This window comes from Crinia signifera, chromosome 12 (assembly GCF_055691185.1).
Source record: "Crinia signifera chromosome 12, ASM5569118v1, whole genome shotgun sequence".
Classification (NCBI taxonomy): Eukaryota; Metazoa; Chordata; class Amphibia; order Anura; family Myobatrachidae; genus Crinia; species Crinia signifera.
In genome coordinates, this window is record NC_139228.1 from 80778845 (window position 1) to 80806645 (window position 27801).

A 27801-nucleotide genomic window follows, 5' to 3' on the forward strand; every position below is an offset into this window, starting at 1 on the left:
GAGGTGGAACTAGTTCAGCCTCCACTTTGGTCCTTCACAGTAATTCTAGCAGATTATAATTGGTAATGGTTCTGTCTGCGGAAGAGGAGGGGGTGGAACTAGGTGGCAGATGGAAATGCGTTCCACCCCCTCTCCAGGAACACTTTAAGCCCTGACTATAATATACTAGTTGGGAAAACTTGCTACAACTAAGGATGCCTCGTGTGTTTGGCTTTCTGAAAGTAATACACTCTTCCTTCGGTATGGCCGGAGCTATATTAGGTATAGGTGTGAGTGTAGGCCAGTGGTACCCCCCCCCCCCCCCCCCCACCCCCCTCCTTCCCTTCGCTCCCACAAACTTCCTATATATATAAGCTAACCTACCTTGTTCTCCAAGGATATACGTTCACTTCCAATTATTTCCTGGACATTTTCTACATGCCCTACCCCTCCCAACATTTCATTTCCGGGACGTGTACTACCTGCCCTACCGACACACTCACGCTACATGGTTCACCTGGCCCAGGTGGCAGAAACTGTTGTCTCCTCCTCCCCGCTGGCTCACAGGGAAGAGGCAGCCTTGCTTTCAAAGATATCTGATGTTCAAATCCTCAAATTGGTCATCGTGGACTGAAACGTGCAATTGCAGAGATAACACATTTTAGGTAGGGCCTGAGGCTGCGTAGGTGTGCATGCATGAAAGAACTTAAACTGTATTTTCAAACCAGAAACCCATTTATTTAAAAATCTCAGTCTCTGCTGTGGTGACAAGTGAAAGGGAGAGTGTAACTCCCTGACTATGATAAGCGACACAAGTGTGGGGCACAAACACGTGGCCCATATAGGAGTGGCACTGCAGCGGCAGACAGGATGACAGTTTAAAAAAGTAGGCCCAAAGATCACATAATGCAAAAAAAAAAGCAAGATGGAATTGTCCTTGGCCCTCTTAACCACCCTTATGTTGTGCAAATAGAAAATGCACACTTTGACATAGTAATCATTTCAGCAACAGGGTCTGCCACACGACTGTGGCTGCATTGATTGATTTGTTTGGGCCCCCCACAAAAAAAAAGAAGCAATTCATCCCTCCCAGTATAAGCTGTCTTTACATAGGCAAGATATCGTCCTCATCCTTAAGTGTGTACATCCTCATCCTCACACATTATCAATTCGTCCCCCCTGGACTCCACAATCACAGGTCCCTTTGTAGTCTCTGGAGGCAATTCCTGGTCTTCGTTGTAGAATTGATCATTCATTTTTATAAACATCATCTTCTCCACATTTTGCGGAAGCAACCTTCTACGCCGCTCACTGACCAGGTTGCCCGCTGCACTAAAAACTCCTTTGGAGTACACACTGGAGGGGGGACAATAGAGCCAGTTTGTACAGGGGCCTCCAAACTGCCTTTTTTCCTGCCAGTACAGGTAAGGACTGTCTGATAGGTCTACTTGGATGATGTCACCAAAGTAATTCTCCACCATTTTTTCAATGCAGCAACAGTAGACACATTGGAAATCGTTGCCAGGTCCTTTAGTCCAGACCAGATGTCCAAACTCCCTCCTGCCTGCCCTGCATCCCCGCCAGCGGGTTGTGTGGCAAATCGCAGCTGTTTCCTCACAGCCACAGGTGTGGGAGAAAATGAAGGAGGAGCTGGGGCCGTGTCACGGTCCCCTTCAGATGACAATCTCCTGACCAGCAGGTCTTTGCACCTTTGTAGACTTGTGTCTGCCAGAAACAGAGACACAACATACGCTTTAAACCGAGGATCGAGCACTGTGGCCAAAATGTATTCCTCTGACTGTAACAGACTGACCACCCTCGTATCCTGGCAAAGCGTATGGAGGGCTTCATCCACAAGAGCAACATGCTTTGCAGAATCGCAATGCTTTAGTCCAAGCTGGCAGTGTCAGAACTAACTTCCACTGCGCTTGAGTCAGGTGCAGCCCCGCTCCTCTGCTTATGTCGTAGGTGGCTGTATAGGTTTAATGGCCTTTTGCTGCTCCTCCATCCTCTGCAGCATATAGAGGGTGGAGTTCCAGCGCATCACAACCTCTTGTTTAAGGTGATGGCAGGGCAGGTTCAGGAGGGTTTGCCGATGCTCCAGACTTTGGCAGGCTGTGGCAGAATGGCAAAGGTATCCCGCAATTTTGCGGGCCACCGCAAGAATCTCCGGCACGCCCCTGTCACTTTTTAGTGAATTTGCCCATATATAATGCCCGCACAATGATATTGGAATTGTCCAATACCACAAATCCACTGGAGAGTCTAAGAGGGGTAAGCCATTACGCAATGATTTCCCTCAGTTTCTCTAAGAGGTTGTCGGCGTTGTGCCTCTTAGTGAAACCGGTGATACACAGCGTAGCCTGCCTTGGAAGGAGCTGGCGTGCAGGAGATGCTGCTGCTGTGGAAGGTGATGCATCTACTCAGTGGGTTGTCACAGTCATATAGTCCTTAGTTTTCCCTGTACCACTTGTTCACATGTCTGTGGTTAAGTGGAGTTTTTCAGGGACACTTTTTCGGACGTCTCTGTACATCCTGTGTATCGCCTGCCTAGTGAAGTGGAATCTAGGAGGGATTTGGTTCCGGGGACACAATACCTCCATCAATCATCTAAATCCCACTCCACTGATGGCGGACACAAGACGCACATCTAACACCAACATAGCTGTCAAGGCCGCAGTTATCTGCTTTGCCATAAGATTACTGCTGTCATGCTTCGTCCTCATCGCAGAAGACTGTTGGTCAATTGCTTAGTGAAAGAAGTAGTGGTGTCCAGACTTCCCTTCTGGGACGATGAACTACTCCAGGCAGCAGCAGTAGGCGTAGCACTTTAGGATCATACGGAGGAATCCAGGATAGAAGAGGAGTCAGTGATGCCAGTGACATGGCTTGCATGGCAACCTCTGATCCGGATCGAGGAGGAAATTGCCGAGAAGGGACTTGCTGGTGTGGTTTTCAGGTGCTTGGATACAACAGGATCAAGGGATTTAGGTGTCCCTGGACTGTTTACGGTCCTAGCCACAGTTTCTGAAATAAACAGTGAACCTGCTTCAGGTGACACACAAGGGAGGATGTCTCTAGTTGGCCAACGTCCTTACCCCTGCTTATTGCAGCTTTATATAAGCTATATATATATATATATGGATAAAAAAAATTCAAGACCGTAGAGGTAGATTTTTTGGTCTTCTGCCCAGGCATGGTGATGGGCTTTTCTCATGGACAACAAGTGTCTTGTCCAGTGCCTCATTAAACGAACCACATCACCATCAGCATTCTCCTCGTCAACTTCCTCCTCAGTGCCAACTACATCAATATTCTCCTCCTGGTGTACTTCAACAGTGACACCTTCAATCTCAAATTTAGGAACTAGACTGTGGGTAATCCTTCCAGCATATGTAGAGGGTGTACTGCAAATGGTGGAAGGAACCACATCTTCACGTAAAGTGATGGGAAGGTCAGGCATCGCAACCACCAACACTCTTGGACTCTCCTTGGGGATTTGTGATACTATGTCTTTAGAAGGCTGAGTTGTTTGTTGTGTTTTTGATGACAGCTTATACTGCTGCCAATGTTCGTGTTACTGAACATTGGCATTTTGGATTTTACATGCCCTCTACAATGACATTGGGTATCGGCCTTAGCAGATGACTTTGATGGCATTTCATGTTCTATGTCATGACTAGTGGCAGCAGCTTCAGCACTAGGGGGAAGTGGTTCTTGTTCTTTCAGTATTTTATCCACCAAATTTTGGATTTCCATTATGTTTCTGGAGTATCACTGGACTGGACCTATACAGCAGTATCACTCGACTGGACCTATGCAGCAGTATCATTGGACTGGACTTATACAGCAGTATCATTGGACTGGACCTATACAGCAGTATCACTGGACTGAACCTATACAGCGGTATCACTCGACTGGACCTATGCAGCAGTATCATTGGACTGGACTTATACAGCAGTATCACTCGACTGGATTATTGCAGCAGAACCAATGGACTGGACTTCTACAGCATTATTTGAGGCAAGAAAAGGTAAGTATGGTATAGGTGCACTAAAAGTCTAATAATAACTCATAAAATATAACTTTTAATGATATTAAAATTGGTGAAATATTAAAAAAAGATAGAAAGAAATGAAGATCAGAAAAATGTAGTTTCAAATTAAAATGACCGCTGCTCCACTCAGTCCTAACTTTGCAGGGTTAAAGTGTCCCTGTATGCTTCAAATGTGTCATAATATACCACTCTTTCCCTGTATTTTATATCAGAAAGAGTTATCACTTTTTCGTGCTGTTTGATGTTGCAAAAAACTTGTGTGCTTTATTGATACAATTTGTGTCCAAGTATATGTTACAGTGTTGATATTCTGCTGGTTACATTTATTACAAATTGTCCCCAGAGCTGTAGATACTGTTTTTATTTTTGTAAACAGTTAATACTCTCTTGTCTGATAATCTCACTTCTGGCACAAATGTATATAGGGTTTACATTTATCATAGATTAATTATAATGTGCTCCAACAGTGATAGTTATTTTATTCTGGCAGTCCAAAAAATGTTAATATGCAAAATTAAGTCTTCCCTATATGGGGGTGATAATTTTTGCTGGCTATTCAAAACTGCTGATTATCAAAAGCTAAATCCATGCTGTGTTAGTGTATTAGCCCTGTAACACGTACTGTATAGTTCCCCACTATAGTAATATGGTTTACAGACACATTGCACTCCTTTCAGCTGAACTCAGTCTGATTCATTCCGGACTGTCTATCTAAATATATGGCTGCTGAGCTTACATCAGGTAATGTGTGGTTGTTCTATAACATGGGTCTTCAACCTGTGGCCCTCCAGATGTTGTGAAACTACATGTTCCAACATGCATTGCCACATTATTTCCTATAAGAGCATGCCAAACTGTCAGGGCATGCTGGGACATGTAGTTCCACAACATCTGGAGGGCCACAGGTTGAAGACCTGTGTTCTATATGTTTATCATTTGTAACCAATTTCCCAGCTCATATCACCATATACAGTAGATAGTATTATGGCGCTGAAGCCGCTGCCCGGCTCCTGCTGCCCGATTTTCCCTCCATGAGGGTTCAGATTACCTTTACTATCACTACCTTTACTATCACTACCTTTACCATCACTACCTTTACCATCACTACCTTTACCATCACTACCTTTACTATCACTACCTTTACTATCACTACCTTTACCATTACTACCTTTACTATCACTACCTTTACTATCACTACCTTTACCATCACTACCTTTACTATCACTACCTTTACCATCACTACCTTTACTATCACTACCTTTACCATTACTACCTTTACTATCACTACCTTTACCATCACTACCTTTACTATCACTACCTTTACCATCACTACCTTTACTATCACTACCTTTACCATCACTACCTTTACTATCACTACCTTTACCATCACTACCTTTACTATCACTACCTTTACCATCACTACCTTTACTATCACTACCTTTACCATCACTACCTTTACTATCACTACCTTTACCATCACTACCTTTACCATCACTACCTTTACCATCACTACCTTTACTATCACTACCTTTACCATCACTACCTTTACCATCACTACCTTTACTATCACTACCTTTACTATCACTACCTTTACCATTACTACCTTTACTATTACTACCTTTACTATCACTACCTTTACCATCACTACATTTACCATCACTACCTTTACTATCACTACCTTTACTATCACTACCTTTACCATCACTACCTTTACTATCACTTTAAGTTGACACCAATGTGATGCCGTGGGCTGGTTTGGAGGGTCTTGTAACCTGGACTTGTCCCATAGTAATGTTATGGACCTGCCTGATAAAGGTCACCTGGGCGCGGTGGGCAGGCCCATAATAATGGCCATCATTATGCTAGGAACCTCTGAATTGCAATATAGCAATGTTATTTACTATTAAGCCCGCTCGAAGCAAAAGCTTTGAAAGCTAGTCTGCTACCTTCTGTGTTTGTGCATGTGTGAAAAAGCGATGTGAAACTACTCTCTGCCAGCAGATGGCAGTGTGTCGGAGACTCGCGGACACTAGACCTATATATAGATGATAGGTTTAGCATTTGTATTTAGGGGTTTATTCTGAATCACTCGGAAAGGCACAATCACTCTCTAATGGACAAAACCATATGCACTGCAGGTGGGGCAGATGTAACATGTGCAGAGAGAGTTAGATTTGGGTGGGGGTGTACTTCAAAGTTATATCTACCTGTACATTGCAGTGTAAAAATAAAGCAGCCAGTATTTACCCTGCACAGAAACAATAAAACACTCAAATCTAACTCTCTCTGCACATATTACATCTGCCCCACCTGCAGTGCATATCGTTTTGTCCATTAGAGAGTGATTGTGCCTTTCTGAGTGATCAGAATAACCTCCTTAGAGTGTGCACGCTCCTTCAGCTTGCTGCACTACAAGTCTCAGGAGCTAGCACCTAGCATCGTGTTGAGGATGAGCAATCTAGGGCCCCTCCCCATAAGAACTTTATTTTGCCGGGATGCACAGTTGCACTTTCCAGCCGCATTTACGCCGAACTCTAAAAGAAGCGTTTTATCTTTACCTGGAGTGCAGCTTCCTTCATTGCGAACAGTTTGCCTCCCAAAGTACATTCCTCAATGACAAATTCCACAGCAGGACCACGGTTTTCTGCGTTTGTAACCCAGTAACAAAAATGTCACATCTTTGTCTACAAATGTCATGTAACTTGGCAACACTTCCCATCAGTATGCAACTTTTTCAGAAACTACCTCAAATAACACTTTTTCTAAATGCCCCTCATTGTTCTGTATGTGTGAAAATAAGCCCCTCATCTTCTGCTTACTGACTAAGAATGGTGTTAAGTAGCATTCACTTGTGGGGAAATAACAGTAGTGGCAAAATGTAAAAATAAATCATTTTCTGTAGCTGCGTAAATGGCAACTAGGGTACAGCATATAAACAATGCAGCCAAATGATAGCAGCAATTAAAGTAATTTCTACACAAATGGAAGTCCATTTAAAGAGCAATGTGCATTGCACTTGTGAATAGGGATTATACATGCCGGCAAATGCTACTATAGGCCCTTTTTTGCCTTTTTTTTTTTAAACTGTCTGTTTTTTATTAATCAAATAATGCATAGACATACACAGTATAAAAGCATACCTCCCAATTGTCACCATTTTCACGGGACAATCCTGTTTTTTTGGGACTATCCTGCGTCACAACTAGGGCCGGCAGTGTCCCACGATGGGGGGTGGGCAGTTGGCAGTCCCCCTGTCCAACTCAGAGCGCTGGCCGTACCCCCACAATGGCAAAATGGGAGCGTGGCTTTGCAATCGTGGATATTTTGCTTAGCCATGCCCCATTTTTGCCAGAGGTCACGTCCCCTTTTCGGGACACACATGCAGTCCAGATTCGGGGCACTACAAAGATGGAAGGTTTGTAACAATAAAAAGAAAGATAAATCTATGCAAGGACGGTAAAAATGAAACTCTGAAGAGCAGACACATGGAAAAGCGTAACACAGTTAAGGTGTCGATACCGGGGGCAATGCGCACCGTGCGTTTTACACTAGATCGCATCTCATCTCATCACACATTGCATGCTGTTGAACCAGAGGCTATGTGATCTAGTTTAAAAACTGGCCCGTATTCAATGCGGCTGCCGAGGGGGTTAAATGATGGGGATTGCCGAAAACAAGTGTCCCCCAGGTTGGCCGCTCAGCCTATTCAACGTTCTGGGGGAACCCTCGATGTCAGAGGACAGCGAGGATTCCCCCAAACAGCGAGGCTCGCGGCTAATGCATGGAGCCCGCAGCATTAAGCCACGAGCCTCGCTGTTTTAGCAGGCGCACATGCCGTTTCATCGTCGCTGCAAAAACCTAGCGACAGGGAAACGGTGTGTGCAGGGGGGTCAGTTAAATACTGACCGTGCGAGCTGTGATAGTGAGCAGTCTGCACTGTTCGCTGTCGCAGCTCGCAAAAACCATTGAATATACCCCTCTGTGTGCTCTGCGATGAGGTGTGCGCAGGAGCATCGCACCCGTAAATCGCACCGTGTATGGCTACCATTAGCCAGCAGATTTATATATAGAGAAAGAGAGAGAGAGACGTAAAAAGGACTAATTTATCATAGTAGAAAGCAGGCAAACCACCTAGCTCTGCCTGTGAGCAGGGCCGTGACTAGGGGGGGGCTCTGGGGGGTCACGCGCTCCAGGCACTGCATGGGGGGGGCGCTGTCAGGTCCAGGCAGCGGTGGTCCGTGGACATGCAGCAGGGGTCCGCGGACGGGCGTAGCGGCAGTTGGAAGCAAGCTACGCTAATTTCCGGGTGGGAAACAGATGTTGAAAAGACTTGCCGGACGCTGATTGGCTAAATTCTCTCAGCCAATCAGCGTCCGGCAAGTCTTTTCAAAATCAGCAGCGCTTCCCTCTGCCAGGCAAATAGCGCAGCTTGCTACAAGTGAAAGCCGCCGTGGCGCTGCCCGACCCCCCTGATGCCCGTACCGGAACCGCTGCTGCCCAGACCGGAACCCTGCTGCCCATCCCCGGACCCCCGCTGCCCGTCCCCGGACCCTGCTGCACATAGGTACAGTATGTGGGCACGGGGGGTCTCTCAGCCTCCGGCACCAGGGGCAAGGCAGTCATTTGCCCCCCCCCCCCCCTCAATTGACTGCTTTGCTCCGGGCGCCGGAAACCCTAGTTTCGGCCCTGCTGTGAGCTGACTTGCTTCACTAAACTCATCATTGCTCGGCTCCCTTTTGTCATAGATTAATGTATTATTAATCTATGACAACAAAATCCCCTTCAACAAAATCTGCACTGGCTTCCATTCCCCTACAGAATCCTCTTCAAACACCTCACACTCAAATACAGGGCCATCTCTAATTCCATTGCTCCATTTATCTCTAACCTCATCTTCATTCATACAGCCTCCTGCCCTCTATGGTCGGCCAACGACTGTCGTCTCTCCTCCACCCTGATCACTGCTTCCCATGCTAGAGTACAGGACTTTGCCCGTGCTGCACCCCTTCAGTGGAACGCACTCCCTCGCTCCATTAGTCTCTCCCCGACCTTGCAAAGCTTCAAACGGGCACTGAAAACTCACCTATTCATCAAAGCATACCCTTCCACTGCATAAACCAGATGGTTCTCCAACCCCTTGCCTGTTTACATCCTGCTATCTAACCACCACCCACTTGCTTGCACCTCTTGTAATCTGTCTGTCTCCCCTTCCTACTAGATTGTAAGCTCCCCCGAGCAGGACCCTCTTCCCTCCTGTTGTCAAAGCCCTCTTCTCTTCACATTTCACTCACAGCTCTCCTAAACTCCAAAACTCAGTGACCATCTTTGTCCGCATACTCATCTCCATCATTGGCATCTAGCCCCTAGTTGTATGTTGATCGAGTCCTCACTACTTATATCCAAGCTGTAATGTGTATTGAACTGTGGCGCTCTTTATTTGTACTGTATTTTTGTTATTTATTCAATGTTATGCCAAGCTTTGTCTCCCTGTATTGTTCCTTTGTACGGCGCTGCGAAACACTTGTGGCGCCTTATAAATAAAATTATAATAATAATAATTATGCACTGTGATCTAAACCTTAGTTGGTAAATATTCTATAGAAATGTGAAAACAGCATCAAAAGCCATCCAATGGTTCCTGAGATTAGCCCGAAGAGACACACAGATGCTTATCAGAGGCTGTTTATATATACAGAGATGACAACTTCTGGCTGCAATACTACAATGTTAGTTATATATCCATATTAATTCATTGCTTATAAAAAACATCAACAATAAATATTCAAGAACACAGAAGAGTGCAGAGGGGATTAGGGTTCTCCAGGCAGGTACCTTCATACTATACCTCCAAACTTTCATTCATTAGCAGCTAAAGGCGCAAAGGATCTTTTGGGGGGGTGTGGCCTAACAAAAGGGGGCACGGTCTATACTCACGGATTCTATAGGGGGTCTGTACTCATCCACCATCCACCGCGGTGAGATACAACTGTGGAGACTTGGAAAACAGGGGAATTTGCAATTTGGTGATGAGATCTTGGGATATTAAATTTCCTGCTGACCCTGAGTTTGCTAGAGCAGGTACATACTGGGTCATGAGAGACACTGACATCAGTAGTGGGGGGAGATACTTTATCACCCATTGCTGAGTGGCTTCTTGCCTCTCCATTCGGCGGTGACATCTTGGAGAACCGCTGGTCCCCCGCTTTGTTTGCTGTGTTCCCTGTTGTGACTGTGGTGGATGAGTGGAAGGCGCTGGGAACCGGAAGAATGGTGGTTTAATGTATGGTGAGGGTATACACTGGGATACCAGGGAACAGCTGGACCAGAGGGTTGGCGGAGACCAGGAATAGGGGCACGGAGTCTAACTTGCTGGTGGGCTTAGCTGCGCCCGGCGAGCCCCCTGCCCTGGTCCTCTGGTACAAGCTGACAGGTACAGAGGATAAAGGATGGGAAACTTGGTCTGGGAGCCAATATAGGGGACTAGCCTGTGAGCTAGCAGGGATAGCTAGCCAGGACCAGCGGTGACCTCTGCTGGGGATGGCTGGGCGCATTCTACCGCAGGGATGGAATAAGTGACTGGCAGGTGAAGGGTTAACCAGATCAGCAGCAGCAGCAGGACACAAGAGATGGTAATGCTGGGAGCACTGGGTAGCCTGGAGCCTAGGAACTTTTGACACAGGAGCAGGAACTCAAGGAACAGAATGATAATTGTTCAAGGCAGGGAGGCAGGGCCAGAACCCTGAACTATATCCCCCTTGCCTGTCCGTGATTGGCTGCAAGGCGCAGCATCAATCAGAACCTGAGAATACCTTTGTTCAGACACAAGTGTATAGGTCAGAGTTCAGGCCAGCAGACAGCAGGATTGGCCCACACTGTCAGCTGACCCCAGGTGTCATGTGGCACCCATGCAGCATGGGCCCAGCGTGGAACTGGCAAGGGATGCCGCGGAAGGCCCAAGGGGGTGCAGGGGAACACAGGGGACATCACGCCATGATCCACAGCCAGAGATGACACAAGCAGTGGGCCTGCAATGCAGCGTGGACCAGCGTGAAGGTAATGGGCGAAGCCGTAAATGGGACACTCTGTCTTCAAAGCTCTCGCTCTCCATATCCATCAAGTTTGAAACAGATCAGTTTCCCTGCAAAAATTGCTTTCACTCTAGTGGTTACTGGCGGTACTTCACCTCATAGAGGTGAGGAGTAGTTAGCCTTTGATGTATGTATAGAGAAATCTTTACAAATCAAGTTTATGTTTGAACTGAGCGCAACCCCCTTAAGAAGATGTTAGATGCACAAATACATTTTTTTATGATTTATTGTGACATGACAGGTAACGTAAAATGATGACATAAAAATTGGCATAAAAAATTGACATACATATGAAGCAAATTTACAATTTTTCACCAGGCTGTAGATGGACTGAAATATTTTCTGCACAAATAAATGGGCTTTTTCTCACCATAGATGGGAATTGCGGTGGGCTATGCTTCCAGTGAAGTTCTGCGGCACCAATGCAGATGGCTTTCTATGGAGGAGTCTGATGCGTCCATAAAGTGTCCTGGTGTCCAAAGTGCAAAGTGTAAGGTGCATTGGGTTTGGCAGTCCGTACGGATACGGACTGCCAAACCTCCTGTCCTGGTCCCAGACATAAATGGGGCCCAGGATGGGAGGTTATAAATTAGATAATTTGAGGGTTTTTTGTTCCTATAGTATTATTAACCTCAATAACATTAATTTCCAGTCTATTCTGAACACCTCACAATATTGATTTAGGCCAAAAGGTTGCACCAAGGTAACTGGAAGTGACACGAGTGGGCGGCACCAACACTGGTCTGATACTGCACCCATAGCCACACCCTTGGACTGATACTGCACACTTAGCCGCACCTTGGACTGATATTGCACACTTAGCCGCACCCATGGACTAATATTGCACACTTAGCCGCACCTTGGACTGATATTGCACACTTAGCCGCACCCATGGACTAATATTGCACACTTAGCCGCACCCTTGGACTGATACTGCACCCATAGCAGCACCCTTGGAATGATACTGCACACATAGCAGCACCCTTGGACTGATACTGCACACATAGCAGCACCCTTGGACTGATATTGCACACTTAGCTGCACCCTTGGACTGATATTGCACACATAGCCGCACGCTTGGACTGATATTGAACCCATAGCAGCCCCTTGGACTGATACTGAACACTTAGCAGTACCCCAGAGATTATACAGCATAGATGGTTTCACTCTTGGATTGATACGGCACACATGGTGGCTCCCCTGCATAATAAAAAGCACCCCCGGAATTATACGGTTGATTAAGCAGCACCCCATGAATTATACAACACACTTGGATCACCCCAGGAATTATACGGCACACATGGCACACCCCTATCATTTTACATGACACATTATATAGAATCTGGGTCTCACGCGAATTCGTCAGCATGATGACGATGTTCGGACTCGTCCTGGACTAGAAAAAATGACATAACAGATCGAACTTCATCGAACCGGCTTCGGATGAGGTAAATTCAGGAGGGTTCTGTTCTCTGGTTTAGGGGCCCATCTATCATTTAATATTTGTGGTTCATTCCCTGAAAACACTTGTTTTTACGAGTAAGCCGCAAATACTAAGTACCGACAGACAGAGAGACGGTGGCAGGAATCTCCGATAACTGCTGCGATTCCTCCTGTCCCGCCAGCAGTCCCATCCCCATAGGTTTCCGATGTACTAATATCAGGAAGCATTGCTGCGATTCCTCCTGTCCCGTAGCTACCGCCATTCTCTGGCTGTAATCCATTGTAGCCTATGGGCTAATTACCACACTGCTGGCGAGGCAGTGCAGTCAGAGCAGGCCAGCTGGGGGTCAGCACAGGTCAACCAGGGGTCAGCGCTGACCACACATGCGCAGAACCCCCATCACCTAGCCGAGCAGTTTACAGAGCTCCTGTCCCTGCATCTGCCAGAACATAGATCACGCTGACGGGTGTGGTATGGGGCTCCGACAGTCGGGATCCCGACAGTCATTAGCCCGACGTCGGGATCCTGACTGCCCATACTCAGACAGCGTGGCGAGTGCAAAAAAGCCCCTTGCGTTCTCGCTGCGCTCGCTACACGAGCCACCTATTCTATTCTCCCTCTATGGGGGACCCCCACGAGGGAAAATAGCGTGTGGCCGTCGGGCACCCGGCTGTTGGCGTTTTGACAGGCGGGATCCCGACGTTGGGTAAATGACTGTCGGGATCCCGACTGTCGGAAACGCGACCGGGACCCCCGCTGACATTACTGCACATTGTGATCCTGGGCAGTAGATTCCACCCCGATCGCATTGTGTATGCGCTCCTATAGTAAATGGGCCCCTTTCTCATCTCAGGATGGGGTCAGCATTAACTATTCGTGGGAACCTTCTCATGGCCATGAAATACAACAAAGTGGCCGGAGCTAGCTAACACCCTACGTTTTATGGGCGTCCCCTGGGAACGCAAGCGGGAAGTGTGAAGAAGCTCACTAGGCAGTGACCGACCGCTGCGTAGCAAGCGGTAATGAATCAAGCCCTTAGTAACATAGTAAGTACGGTTGAATAAAGAGGTTCCTCCATCAAGTTCGACCTGTTTAAAATAAGCTTAGAACGAGCCCGACTTCACAAGCAGTCAGACTTGTTCTGCTGAGAACAGCCGGGAATTGATGAGCTCTCGGGCGCAGCTCGCGATTCCCGGCCGCTTCTTGTGGCCACGCCTTCTTCTCGACCTGCGCCAGGTGGGACATTGAATCCCGCCTGCAAAATCTCGGTGGAGATTGACATTGTGTTGCACACTGCTCTCCCTACTTACCATCAGGGGCGTAACTATAGCACCGCAGCCCCCGCGGTCGCGGGGGGCGCTGTGCATGTGGGGGCGCCGGGGGGCTGCGGTGCTATAGTAATGCCCCCGCCCCCCATCCCCTGCAGGCTTACCTGTCTGCGCGTCCCAGCTCCCCTCCTGGCTTCAATCAATCCTATGGAGACGGACCACGATAAAATGGCCACCCCATAAAGCAGACAGTTCTCTGAAATTGACTGCGGTATGGGGGCGGCCATTTTATCGTGGTCCGTCTGCAAAGAATTAATTGAAGCCAGGAGGGGAGCCGGGACGCACAGAATGGTAAGCCTGCGGCGATGGAAGGGGGGCACGGGAGGCCGGGGGGGGGAGGCGCCCCCCCATTAACGGCGGGGGGGGCCCAAACCAAGCTACGCCACTGCTTACCATAACCAGATGGTTCTAACCCTGGATCTGTTTATCCACTAGGTATTTGTCCAACCCTTTTTTAAATATATTAATTGTGTCAGCAAATACTACATCCTCTGTCAGAGAGTTCCAAGCCTTGATAATAATGGGGACTGCGATCTGTAACGCTAATTAGCATTACTGTCCGCTGAGCAATCTGTCAGTGAGAATGTTGTCTGTGACCGGTGGCTAATTTCATTCATCCAGAATGCTGGATATTAATTGCCAAGCATTAGCAACGCGCGGGCCTGTGCATTACACACAGAGCAATGTACGGGCATTTTCGAAGCAATCTAGTTAGATCGCTTAAAAAATGCCCAGAAATCACCCGGTGTGTAGGCCCCATCAATCTGGGTGTATAGAGGGAATTGTCCTTACATCTATTACTTAAGGAAACATCAATGTGATAAGGTCGGAATGTTTCCAGGCAGCTGTGTTTTAAACTACAGTGTCGCTCGCTTGTTCTCCATAATTATAGGTATAACCTAGGAAGATCTACTGAAGCATGTTAGTAAGGATACGGAGTCTTGATTTAGACCCTTATTCTGGTTGACTTGCAGCCTTGTGAGTCACCAGAGGCCGCCCGCATGGCCGTCCGCCCCCCCTCCCACCCTTGATCCCCACATTCGCACTGGGGACAGATTCAATCAGAATCACCCCCTTAGTCCTAATAAATGCGCAAAACGATTTTTGGTAGAGACGTCATCGGATGTTCATTGATAGAACTACATTTACTAACTGGCTTATGGGATTACCCTGTGGACACTCTAGGAGTTTAGGGATAATCTGTACATACCAGGATGAGCCATTTTGCAATGGTTCCGGATTTCCCAATTATATTTTTACAGAATTATCCTGGGCTTAGTGAATTTATGTAAAAAAACAGGTTGCATCTAAGGTGTCCATCGATGGGTCAACAATGTCTACATCCGCAGTGACTAGGTAGACCACTATAGTTCGACAGTCCGACATCTGAAAAGGGTTGACATAGGGGTCGCAGTAGACACTGTCAATCATTTATACCAGAACTGTATCTATTAGTTCACCGCCAGATCTATTAGTTCACCGCCAGATCTATTAGTTCACCGCCAGCGGCCGGCTACCGCCAGGGCCGCGCGCTCACGAGATGCTCGAGCGCCCTGTGGCAACAGAGCTTGTCCCGGGTCCCTGCTGCGTCGCCCGCCATCGCCGCCCGTCCCCCTCGCCGACCCCTCCCTAACCCAGCCGCCGTGATACTGGAACGCATGTAAGATGCACGCGCGTCCCAGTCCCTATCACCGGCGCTCGCCAGAGGAGAGGATCTGGTGGGTGCCGGCATTGAATGAGGGCTGCTACACTTTTGTATATGTAAAAGTCTAAATTAATGTTTTAAACTTTGATGGTACTTATATGTTAGTTGGGCGCCCACTAAGCTATTTTCTTAGTTTTCTGCGTCCCCTCGCGGGCTTTGCTACGCTCGCCACACTATATAAAATCAACTCCAGTGTGGGGTATGAGCGTACTAACTATAGTGGGCGCCCAACTAACATATAAGTACCGCTGATTAATTAAAAGATCCTGCTGGCACCAAGGTTTCATTATCTATTTCCCATATTCTACAATTATCTCTAAGCCATGGACCCTGTCGACCTTGGGGCCAGTTGACCTTCCGGGGTCGACCTAATGACTGTCGACCTGAAGAAGTCTGATCTGACAGATGACCGTTTCCCCATATAGAAGGTACAACAGTGTCACTTACTCAGCCGCTGCCACTCACAGACAGACAAAGCACATCTTCTGCGTCTAACAGGCAAGCCTCATAATAACTAGCTGAGCCTAGTTAATCCATTCAAAAAGTAAAAGGTAAATCCTAAATTAGACAGATGCCATTAAAGTGGGCTAAATTGGCTTGCCTGGATAATCAGGTTACATACAGTAGCAGATATTAGGACTAAAGGCGTGTACACAAGAGCTGCAGGCATGGTGACTGTAATGTAGTCAGCTGTCGGAGATGGAAAGCGAACTACATCTTGTCATCCGCAGCTGCTGCTTGGGCTGAGGCACCGCGCCAGATGCATGGCAAGTTGTCCTTGTCGACTGTGTTGACATTCGGGTAAAAAGAAAAGGGAAAAACCCCATGTTGACCTTTTGACTGTCGACCTGGCCAATGTCAACCTAATGATTGTGTTGACCTTGGCTCATGTCGACCCAATGCATGTTGACCTTAGTGCTGTCGACCCTACGACACATATCCAGGACTGGAGCAGTCTCACAGACTGCATCTGGCTTCACTTAGGCTGAGCACAGTGGCGGATTTTACCTGGGGGGGGGGGGGGGGGCTGCAGCCCACAGGTAAAAACCACCACTGATTTTATATAAGATTTATTGTGGCCAGTGGCGGATTCAGGGGGGGGGCACCCGGGCACGTGCCCCCCCTGTCATTCATTTTGTAGATGAGGACCAGAGCTTTCCAACGAGCCCAGCCCCATGTCTCTAGCCCCCCGGGAACCAGAGATATCGCCTGGCAAATCTGTAACCTTTTTTCCCCATAGGATAATATGGGACCCGTCAATTCCGACCCCCACCCGGTTCCGACGGCTGCCAGTTCCCTCCCTGGCATCACAGGAGCTTGTGGTTGATGTCATTCAATTCCAAATCGCTGGGCCTTCAATATGGTACCAGGACGGTCCATATAGGTCAATCGGTTCCAGAGATATAGCGTGTAAATCGATTTTTTTTTTTTAAATGTAATTTCATGGCTGTTCATGTTCTTTGAGGGCAAATTACTCTGGAACCAAACTCACTGGACCAAAATCATTCAAAGCCCACTCAAAAGTTCTTCAATATGATACTTGTCTCATGTAAATGGGTCAGTTAGTTCCGAAGATATATAAATGAGATAACTGGTTAAAGGGGGGGAGGGGTGGTTTTCTCTCCCCCTCACACCAGAAAATGCAGGGACTAGGCTGGTGTAAAAGGGGCCAACCTGGGAATGCATTTTCTGGTGTGAAATGGGTATTATTTCAAATAGCTGGGACCTGCAGTGCTCGAAATTCAGCCAGGCTCTGCCACAGTCAGTGGCTATCACTTCTGCCTGGCGGCGGCTGTCCCCCATTTACCACGAGCATGTATTCCCCATTGGCAATGAGCATGTAATCCCACATGGCAACGAGCATGGAACCTCTAGCAATGAGCATGGAACCCTTGGCAATGAGCATGTAGATAAGCAGCACTTACTGTATGTAGCATAATTTTTAATAGGCATTATGGTGTTTGGCATAATACATAATGGACATCATGCCGTGTAACTTAACGTGCAATGGACATTATGGTGTCAATGTTTAATGCGCGCCTTTGGTGGACAATGTCCCTGTTTTTGAAGCGTATTGTGAATTTTGTCTTAATCTGTGTGGCATTATGTGAATTCTGGCTCAATCCGTGTGGCATTATGTGAATTTTGTCTCAATCCGTGTGGCATTATGTGAATTTTGGCTCAATACGTGTGGCATTATGTGAATTTTGGCTCAATCCATGTGGCATTATGTGAATTTTGGCTCAATCTATATGGCATCTTATGAATTTGGCTCAATCCGTGTGGCATTATGTGAATTTTGACACAATCCATGTGGCATTATGTGAATTTTGGCTCAATCCATTTGGCATTATGTGAATTTTGGCTCATTCCATGTGGCATTATGTGAATTTTGACACAATCCATGTGGCATTTTGTGAATTTGTGCTCAATCCATTTGGCATTATGTGAATTTTGGCTTAATCCATTTGGCATTTTGTGAATTTTGGCTCAATCTGTGTGTTTTTATGTAAATTTTGGCACAATCCATGTGGCATTGTTTGAATTTTGGCTCATTCCATTTGGCATCATGTGTAAGGGGCAAGTATAATGGGGTCTAGTATTTTGTAGCATAATGTGTAGAAGTTGTATATGGTGTTGTACACTCCACTCAAGGACATGCCCCCTGTTGAGTGGCCACACCCCCTTTTCCAGAGCGCGCCTTCGGCGCACGCACAACTACATCCTTCACTTTTGTTGCCATGGTGGGCCTGCGTACTTTAAATGCCAGAGCCTATTTTTAATCCCATTGCCACCCTCTCTCTGCCGCTCTCTTAGCATGTACACTGGCACCACTAACACTGGCCCTCACTCACCTAAACCCTCTTTTATCATGGTGCCCCCCCTGTCATTTTATCCTGGATCCGCCCCTGATTGTGGCCACTTACTGTATATGGAACCACGTGTAAAACAGAACACATGAAACAGCCCTGGCACGTCTACATGTCCACGCTCCTGGTTGGGATCATTTGGTCTACAGCATGATGGTCGACAGTCATTATGTCGAGACCATTAGGTCGACATGGGAAAAGGTCAGCATGGGTCTAGGTCGACATGGGAAAAGGTCGAAATGTTTTAGATCGAAAGGTCATTAGTTCGACAGGTCGTTAGTTCGACAGGTCATTAGTTCGACAATGTTTAGGTCGACAGTCAAAAGGTCGACATGGGGTTTTTCAATGTTTTTTACATGAATGTCAACACAGTCAACATGGACACAGTTTAAAGTGCACCGCATCCCCTTGCATCGCTCGCTGCGCTCGCAATGCGTCGGGCATGGTGCCTTGCTTCGCTCGGCACACAATTTTATTCTCCCACCACGCCCCATTGGATGGTAGAGCATGAAATACCGCCTGTCGGCACATGTCGGCTCAAAAAACAGTGAAAAACCCCATGTCGACCTTTTGACTGTCGACCTATACAATGTCGAACTAATGACCTGTCGAACTAACAACCTGTCGAACTAATGACCTTTCCACCTAGAACCATGTCGACCTTTTCCTATGTCGACCTAATGGTGTCAACCAAATGACTGTAGACCATCATGCTATAGACCAAATGACTGCATCCCCACGCTCCTATGTGTCACCTTCACAATCTCCCTGACATACTTCTTCAACAGTAGGCAAGCATGAGTCTATAAATCAGAAAACAAATTAACTAAAAATAATGACCGGGATCATTTAGGAAAAATAAAATAAAAAATGTAGTCATTGAAATGTAATAGAAAATCAGTGCACATCGATACTACACGATTATTTGAATAACTAAGCAGTAAATAGAATGTTGTTTACTAATCCAGCATTGCAGGTGTGTTTGCCATACTGACTGTACGTGAATCAGTCGGGATACGGTCGTATTGTCGACACCACTTAGGTCGACACCGTTGGGTCGACAGGTGGGAAGGTCGACAGGTGTATTTGCCATACTGACTGTACGTGAATCAGTCAGGTTCTCAGCTTAAAAGGCAAACCATTCCTGGTAATTCCTGTAAAAACAAACCAAGAGCTCTTTTCTTTTACCTATCGATTATTATATATCCTAAAACAACTGAATTCTCTTACTCCCTCAGTCAGAACAAGAGTTAAAATACATTTATTTGGACCTACCTGGGAGCACCACATCACACGCGCCCTCAGGACCGACAGCAGCATTCTGTCTCGTCACACAGATGGCCAGAGACCACCGGTCACTGCTGCAGACTGTCCATTACTGATCCCTGCCTGGGCACAGAGGACTCGGTAAGAATAAAATACTCCGTTCTGATAAACTCACCTGTGACGTAGTGAAAAAAACTATAATGATATATTTCCAGAGCCTGATGACTATAGCAACTGTTACTTCTATCATTAAACTAAATGAAAGTTAGTGAAATATTTGCCTGTTAGCAATGAAAACATGTCAATAAAAATGATAATGGTACCTTTTACAGTATTACATGTGCTGGCATATATTAATAAAGCCATTATGTTCAGTGTCGGGACCCCATTTGTATTTCTAGATACCACAATTTGTACTTTTTAAAAAATATTTTAGAATTACATAAAAAAAATGTCAGTAAGCAAAGTTTTTATTTAAACTGCCAGTAAAGATTATTTACAAGGTTTGCACATAAGTGTAGAAAGCGTTTTCCGCTTAAGGGCGGTATTCAATGGTTGTCGATATTTGCAATACTCGGAAATATCATCCAAGACCTACTCAATACAGGTAGTATTCTGCCGGGACTTCTCGTTGCAGATTCAGGTCTTTCAAAACCGAATCTGCATTTGCGAAAACGGGGACTAAATTTGTGAATTAGCTCCCGTTTCCCGGGAAAAAGACTTGGATTCGCCGATCCACGTCTTTTACGACTTTTAGGATGCTACCGAAAATTATAATACAAGAACATTGAATAGATCGAAAGTGAATCTGATCTATTCTACGTAAAACCAGGAGGATAGCTCCGGTGGCTGTGGTACTACAGGACAAAGCAAAAAATGTGAAGAATGTCTTCCCCAATTCTACCCATATATTTTTTTTATTTGCCAGATGCTGTAAGTCTTACCAATATTATCAGTATCACCAAATCCTCTTTCACATTGCACAAATAACCCAGGTCGAGCAATGTAAATTTTCATCCCAGGTTTAACCCTTTGAGTGACAACACCTCGGTGAGAGATGTTCAAAAATATCCACTACAAATGACAGCGTTGTTCACATGTGTAATAAAAAATTCAAATAAAAAATGTTGTGTAAAATGATATTTTCTATATAAGGCAACATTACAGGTCATTACGATGAATAAAAATGTTTGTTGGCAATTTTCACACCTGTTTTCACAAAACCACTTGACACTCAAAGGGTTAAAAAAGAAGGGTTAAAACTGGGTCGCAGTGTGTATATGGGTGACCCGGTTTCAGTGGCAAAAGGTCTGACCCAGGTTCAAAATCCCAGGTTGGACCCAGGTTTGCAATCTGAATGCGGTATAAGTTGGTTTATCAAATTAAACTGGAGTACTAATGAATTATTTGGAAGAGGGGGGGGGTGGATCGTCACAGGCAAGAACAATGAGATTATAGATAGATAGATAGATAGATAGATAGATAGATAGATAGATAGATAGATAGATAGATAGAAGGCAGTAGAAAGTTAACCAACATATGACCGTTAATGACAATAATTGTAAGGGGTACTAGGATGGCGGAGCTCCCAAAGAAGTTCAGCATCCAAACTGATTAAAGAGGGTGGGTGTCAAAAGACGGACAAAGGAAGAACGATACAGGTTTTTGGGGCACGCTTGTAAAGATGATGAGATGGATGTAACAATGAGTGGTCCTCTTTCACTTTTGGAAAGCAGAAGTGACACTTAGTTCAGATTGTTAGTCCCGTGTCTTTCCACCCATCGGAACTTACGACCATACGTTACTGTACCGCCTGATCTCGTCCGATCTCAGCAGCTAAGCAGTAATTGGCCGGATTAGTACCCATCAGGCGACTAGTAGGGAATATCCGGTGCCGTACATACTGAGGTGAATATAAAATACCGGGCATCACATGACGGACTACTCCTTGCTCCTAAATCCTTCAAATCACTCTTTCTTCTCATCCACATCATCAGGTAGGGGGTGGTCCCCAAAGGTGAAACATTTTCGCCTGTTTACTGTGATTATTATGTATATGAGTTATGTACTCTAAATTATACCCTATTAAATGTAATTTTTCTGATGCCTATAATTTGATGCATATTTTTTAAGTGCAGCCTAATAAAAATTATTTCTTAACTCACTCATTGTTACATCCATCACATCATCTTTACAAGCGTGCCCCAAAAACCTGTATCGTTCTTCCTTTGTCCATCTTTGGACACCCACCCCCGTTTTAATGAATTACACAGGTTCTGTGGCTGGATGAAGTCAAGTCTGAATTTCATCTGGTTTTAATCAGCTAAAGAACCTGTGTAATTCATAAGTGACCCAGTTTAAAGGGCTAGTATGGTATGCACTATATAACATGCATTGGAATAACTGTTAAAGTATCCTCTGCACAAATCTTCTCCATCAGTTTTATTAGCATTTCCCTTAATTTGTCTTCTTTTCCCATTTTCTCTATATGTACAAACACCGCACTAAGGTTTACACACAAAACCGCAGGTAACATTTTAAAAGTGTCAAAACTTCCCCTAAGGGCATACAGGAAGTGTAAAAGCCGAGTGAAGCCGATCCCTGGGGTTATACTGCCTCTCTGTGGTCATTGAGTGAAAAGAGTTTTACCTTCTCGAAATCCGGATGACATTTCCTTGTAATGCAGGGGACATTGATACACCGGTCAACATGAATTTTGAGCCTGGGTTCTGCAGATCTGATTTTTATTACTTCCAAATTACTAATTAAAGAAAAATAGTTTTATCTGAAAAAAGTTTGCTTTTGTTGCTATAGGATTTAAAAAAAAAATCCCTATTTTCATATCTTTATTGTATGTAAAAATAAAACAAACTTTTGTTATGAATTCAAATTACTTATATTTACAAAAAAACTATTTATAGAAAATAACTACTGTAATAGAATATATTTTAAAAAAAGTTTAGAATTTTTTTTTGTATTTCTTCGGTGACTGTAATTTTTAAGTTTCTTACGGAGCGCACACATATTCCGCAACACTGTACAGAGAGAATATTTGAACATTCACATCAGTCCCTGCCCCAGTGGAGCTTACAATCTATATTCCCTACCACATGTAAACACACATTCATTCTAGTCCTAATTTTGTTAGCAGCCAATTAACCTACCAGTATATTTTTGGATTGTGAGAGGAAACCAGTTTAACTGGTGGAAACCCACACAAGTACGGAAGAACATACAAACTCCACACAGTTAGAGCCATGATGGAAATCGAACCCATGACCTCAGTGCTGTGAGGCAGTAATGTTAACCATTACACCGTCCGTGCTGCCCCGATTGATTGATTCCAGTATACAAAAGAAAATAAAAAGATCTCGTAAAGCCGAATATTGCGTCGATTTCAAGGGCAAGATGTCTTCGTCTAGATAGAAATCCATAGTAAACTGATCGGACAATCTTGGGCTTCCAGCTCGATTCTAAGCGATTATCGGCTCTTCGTGTGATGCGGACACTGTCAGGAGAAAGTATTAGTGGACATATATGTGACTTTTCCTTTTTCTGGTGTGTAATCCGGATCAGTGTCGCTTATTCCAGTGTCAGATCCTCTGTGTCACAATTTATTCTTCACTTCCTGTAAATACAGCACCTATGCTGTGATCATTAACATCTCCACTGAGCAGAGCAATTAGGGAATTAACAGTGATGATAAAATTGCACCAAATGTGTTGGCAAACCCCAGGGTGGGGTCTCTGTAACGTCTCCCTCCCACTTCTCTCATTCACCTCATTTGCAAACTGTTGCTTCCTCGGTCCTTGTGCATTTTCCATATCTTCAGTTATGGATCCTCCCAGGTCTCACACTGTTTTATTACTTCAGGCTTCCTTGCAGCCACTTGAGCACATAGTATCCTGTTGTAACTCTCCATTTCCTCCTGTCTCAATATTAGTTACTTGTGTAACTTTTTGCAGTAACTCCACCTCAAGCACCTACCTTGCAGTTTTATTTATCCCACTTTAGTCCAACTGTCTCCATCCTTCTCACTGTCTCTTAGCAGAGTCTCCTGGTGGTTATTTTTACACCCTATCCCTCTGAGTGTTCCCCTCTCTATCTGTGGTCCGCACTGCTGCCTCCTATAGTCTCACTGCTGTTCAGTGAAGCAGAGACAAGAGGCTCTGACTTTTCCTGCTCTACTGATAGTAAAGTGCTGTGACTAGGAGGATGCGATGTGTGTCTCCAGCGTCTCTACAGACACACACACCCTGTCACTCATCCAGGCCTGCTGCCCCTCCCTGCCCTGTGGGCACATGCTTCTCCCCTGCAGCTGCCAGCTCAGCTAGACACTGGCACGCAAAGCGAACAGCTGCGCTCACCTCCAACCAGTCACTCAGTCCCACTTCCTCTCTCTCTCTCTCTCTCTGTATATATAGCTGCACAAGATCTATGTACAATCGGTACATTTATCAGATCAGCCGCAGGTTTGAAAAAATGCTAATGATGTCCAAGGTCAATACAATGAATTGTGTAATGACCTTGTCATGCAAGGGAGAGGGGTTCACCAATTGCAAGTGGAAGACAGGGATAGGCGTAGCAGTGGCGTAACTTGAAATATTGTGCCCCCCAAGCCAAAAAGTCTCTGGTGTACCCCCCCCCCCAGCATTCCCCCCCCCCCGCCACATATATACCCACATACACACACGGTTGCTGGTAGGAGTCATGGCGGCTTGTCAGCTTTGCACGCGGGAGCTGGGCTGCCTGTCAGCGCTGTGGGCGGGAGCCGCGATGTCAGCGTTGAGGGCAGGGCAGCCAAGAGGGGTGGGAGCAGGTACTACTTAACCGGGCCCGTGCTTGCTGGAGGGGCCCGGCAGGGGCCCTGGTCTGACCCTTCCCGGACAGCAACAGCAGCACACACCTACAGCATGTGCTGTGCTGACAGCAGGCTCAGCATGAGTGTCTCACTGACAGCGTGAGAGCTCATGCTGAGCCTGCTGTCAGCACAGCACATGCTGTAGGTGTGTGCTGCTGCTGCTGCTCCTGAGTTTAGAGTTTTTAGCGTTTTCTTGCACCCCCCTGTAAACATTTTGGGGACGTGGCCTAAGCGCGGGAGGTGGCCACACCTCCCACACTTAGGCCACACCCCCAAATTTTACCAGGGCCCGGCATTCCTCTCGGCTGCCCTGGCTGCGGGTGGTAGCCCCCGCCACCCCTTTGACTGAGCTGCTCATAACTATACTGCAGCTTGTATATTTTACGCTGCGCCTTGCAGACTCCGCCGGCGCTGGCTCCTCCAAGCCACGGTGGGGTCTGCGGCACCATTGTTACGCCATTGCGGCAGAGGAAGGGTTCCTTACTGTAAGGGCAGTTATGCTGCTGAATTTCTTAACACATATAAAATATTACATTTGTCGCTCTCAATTTGAAACGGTTTTATTTAACTAAAATGGGAGATTGATTGAAGATGTGATGTTGCTATAGGCAACCAATCAGATTCTATTATCTTTTAGAAGGTGCTAAACAAACAAGAAGTAGATTCTGATTGGTTGCTATGGGAACCAATAGAACGCCCATCTTTGTAAATAAACCCCGCGGAATATGACAGAGGGAGATCTGCTGGCAGATTTAACAACTATTTTTTCAAGTATGCACTTTTTTTTTAATTTTAAAATGAATGGAAGCAACAAGCTCCAGCAAGAGGCCAGTGACCAATCATAATGAAGGCATAGTAAAACAAAACACCAGTTTCCTGGGGATGCAGTCAAAATCCCGACGGTCAAAATCCCGATGTTCAAAATCCCGACGGTCAAAATCCAGATGGTCAAAATACCAACAACCATTGACCGACGGTCAAAATCCCGATAAGGTCAAAATCCCGATAAGGTCAAAATCCCGATAAGGTCAAAATCTCGACAAGGTCAAAATCCCGACAAGGTCAAAATACCGACATGGTCAAAATACCGACAAGGTCAAAATCCCGACAAGGTCAAAATACCGACAAGGTCAAAATACCGACATGGTCAAAATACCAACATTTCAAATTCTGACAAGGTCAAAATACCGACATGGTCAAAATACCGACATGGTCAAAATCCCGACAAGGTCAAAATCCTGACATTTAAAATCCCGACAAGGTCAAAATCCCGACAAGGTCAAAATTCCAACATGGTCAAAATAGCGACATTTAAAATTTTGACAAGGTCAAAATACCGACATATAGAATGTAGAAAAAGTCAACATGACTTTCAATCGACAAGTCGCGAGGTCGACATGGTTTTTTTCACAGTTGTTTGACCCGGCATGTGCCGACAGGCGGTATTTCATGCCCTACCATCCACTAGGGCGTGGTGGGAGAATAAAATAGTGTGCCGAGCGCAGCATGGCACCGTGTTTGAAGCATTGCGAGCGATGCGAGGGGCTGCGATTGACTTCCAACTGTGTCCATTTCGACTGTGTCGACATTCGAGTAAAAAAAACAGTGAAAAAAACCACGTCGACCTCGCGACCTGTCGACCGAAAGTCATGTTGACTTTTTCTCCTGCCTACATTTTATATGTCGGTATTTTGACCTTGTCGGGATTTTGACCTTGTCAGGATTTTAAATGTCGGGATTTTGACCATGTCGGGATTTTGACCTTGTCTGGATTTTGACCGTCGGTCTATAGCTGTCAGTATTTTGACCGTCGGGATTTTGACCATCCGGGTATCATACCAAATCCGTTTCCTGACACAACAACAACAACATTTCAGCATGTTTACCACCCTGCACTTTTGGATAGGCACCTGGATTTCAGTTGGTATTCCCAGACTCCCGATCCTGAGTAGGCTCAGGCTGAGGAAGTGAAAGGGAGGCGAATTTTTGGGTTGGGAAATAGCACTGATCAGTCAGAATTTTTTTTTTTAAATGAATAAATCATTTAAACTCGACTCCTGATTGGACTCTAGACAGCCAATAGCTCACTTCGGGGTCAGAAGCGCCGAATGTAAACAACTACATTCAGCGCTTCTCACAGTTCGTGATGGTACGAATACTTGTTTTTTTCTAAGAACGGGGTGCAACATTGGAAAGTAGAGGACTGATCCACGCCATAGGACCTTGTAAGTATAAGTTCTTCCTGCAGGTACCCAAAATAGGATTCTACTGGAGAAGGGGACAGATGCTTCGGGTCAAGATACTGTAGGTATGTATCACTATGACTGATGGGTGTGTGTAATAAAGTTATACTATTCTGCTGTGTGTGTCTTTTTATTTGGCTATTGGTTCTGTTGTGGAGTCCCAGCATGGCAATTATTACTCTGCATGCTGGGACTTGTGATTTTCCAAGTCCCAGTATGCAGGGGAGGCTTCCTGGTACTCATAGTTCCACAGCAGAACCCAATAGATAATTCTATTTTGACACAAATTCAGTCATCAAGGTGCTCACAGCCCTGAGGCTTCAGTCTGGAAAGGGTTAATCCTGGAGGGGGGAACCCCTTTATTGAAGGGGTCCCCACTCCCCCCAGGGTCACTGCCCAGGCTGACCAGTCAGGGGGATAATGCTTTGGCCGGAGCTCTGTCACTGATGCCACGAAATCTCCCTGGTTTCAACACTCCCAAAAAACTTTGGCAACGTGGAAGCAAACTGTTAATCAGCATTGGTCAACTTCTCAAAGCACATGAGCCACCGGCATAAGTTCTCCAGGACTTTCCATTATCAATTCTCAATGACAACTGTCAAGAAATCTGAACTAATTTGTTGCCAAGTAAATATTGTTGCTGATAATGATCACATTAATGATGATGACAAGGACATTGACTATGGCTTCGTCCTGCTGTTGGGTGTTGTAGCTGCTGCCCCTTTCGCTAATCAACTCACTTTGCAGCCAAGACTTTGTACCCAGCTACTGTCCTATAGTGGCCACCGCTATTCCAACTAGGTCACATGTTAGTATTTAAGAGGATGTTATGTTACATAGATGTACGGAAGACTTGTCCAACAACGTTGACAATGTTCTACACAACCCACTGATAGATCTACAGTAAGTGTAGAATTGATCATGCTGACCACATTTTCTATAGACTTACATGTCCCTTTA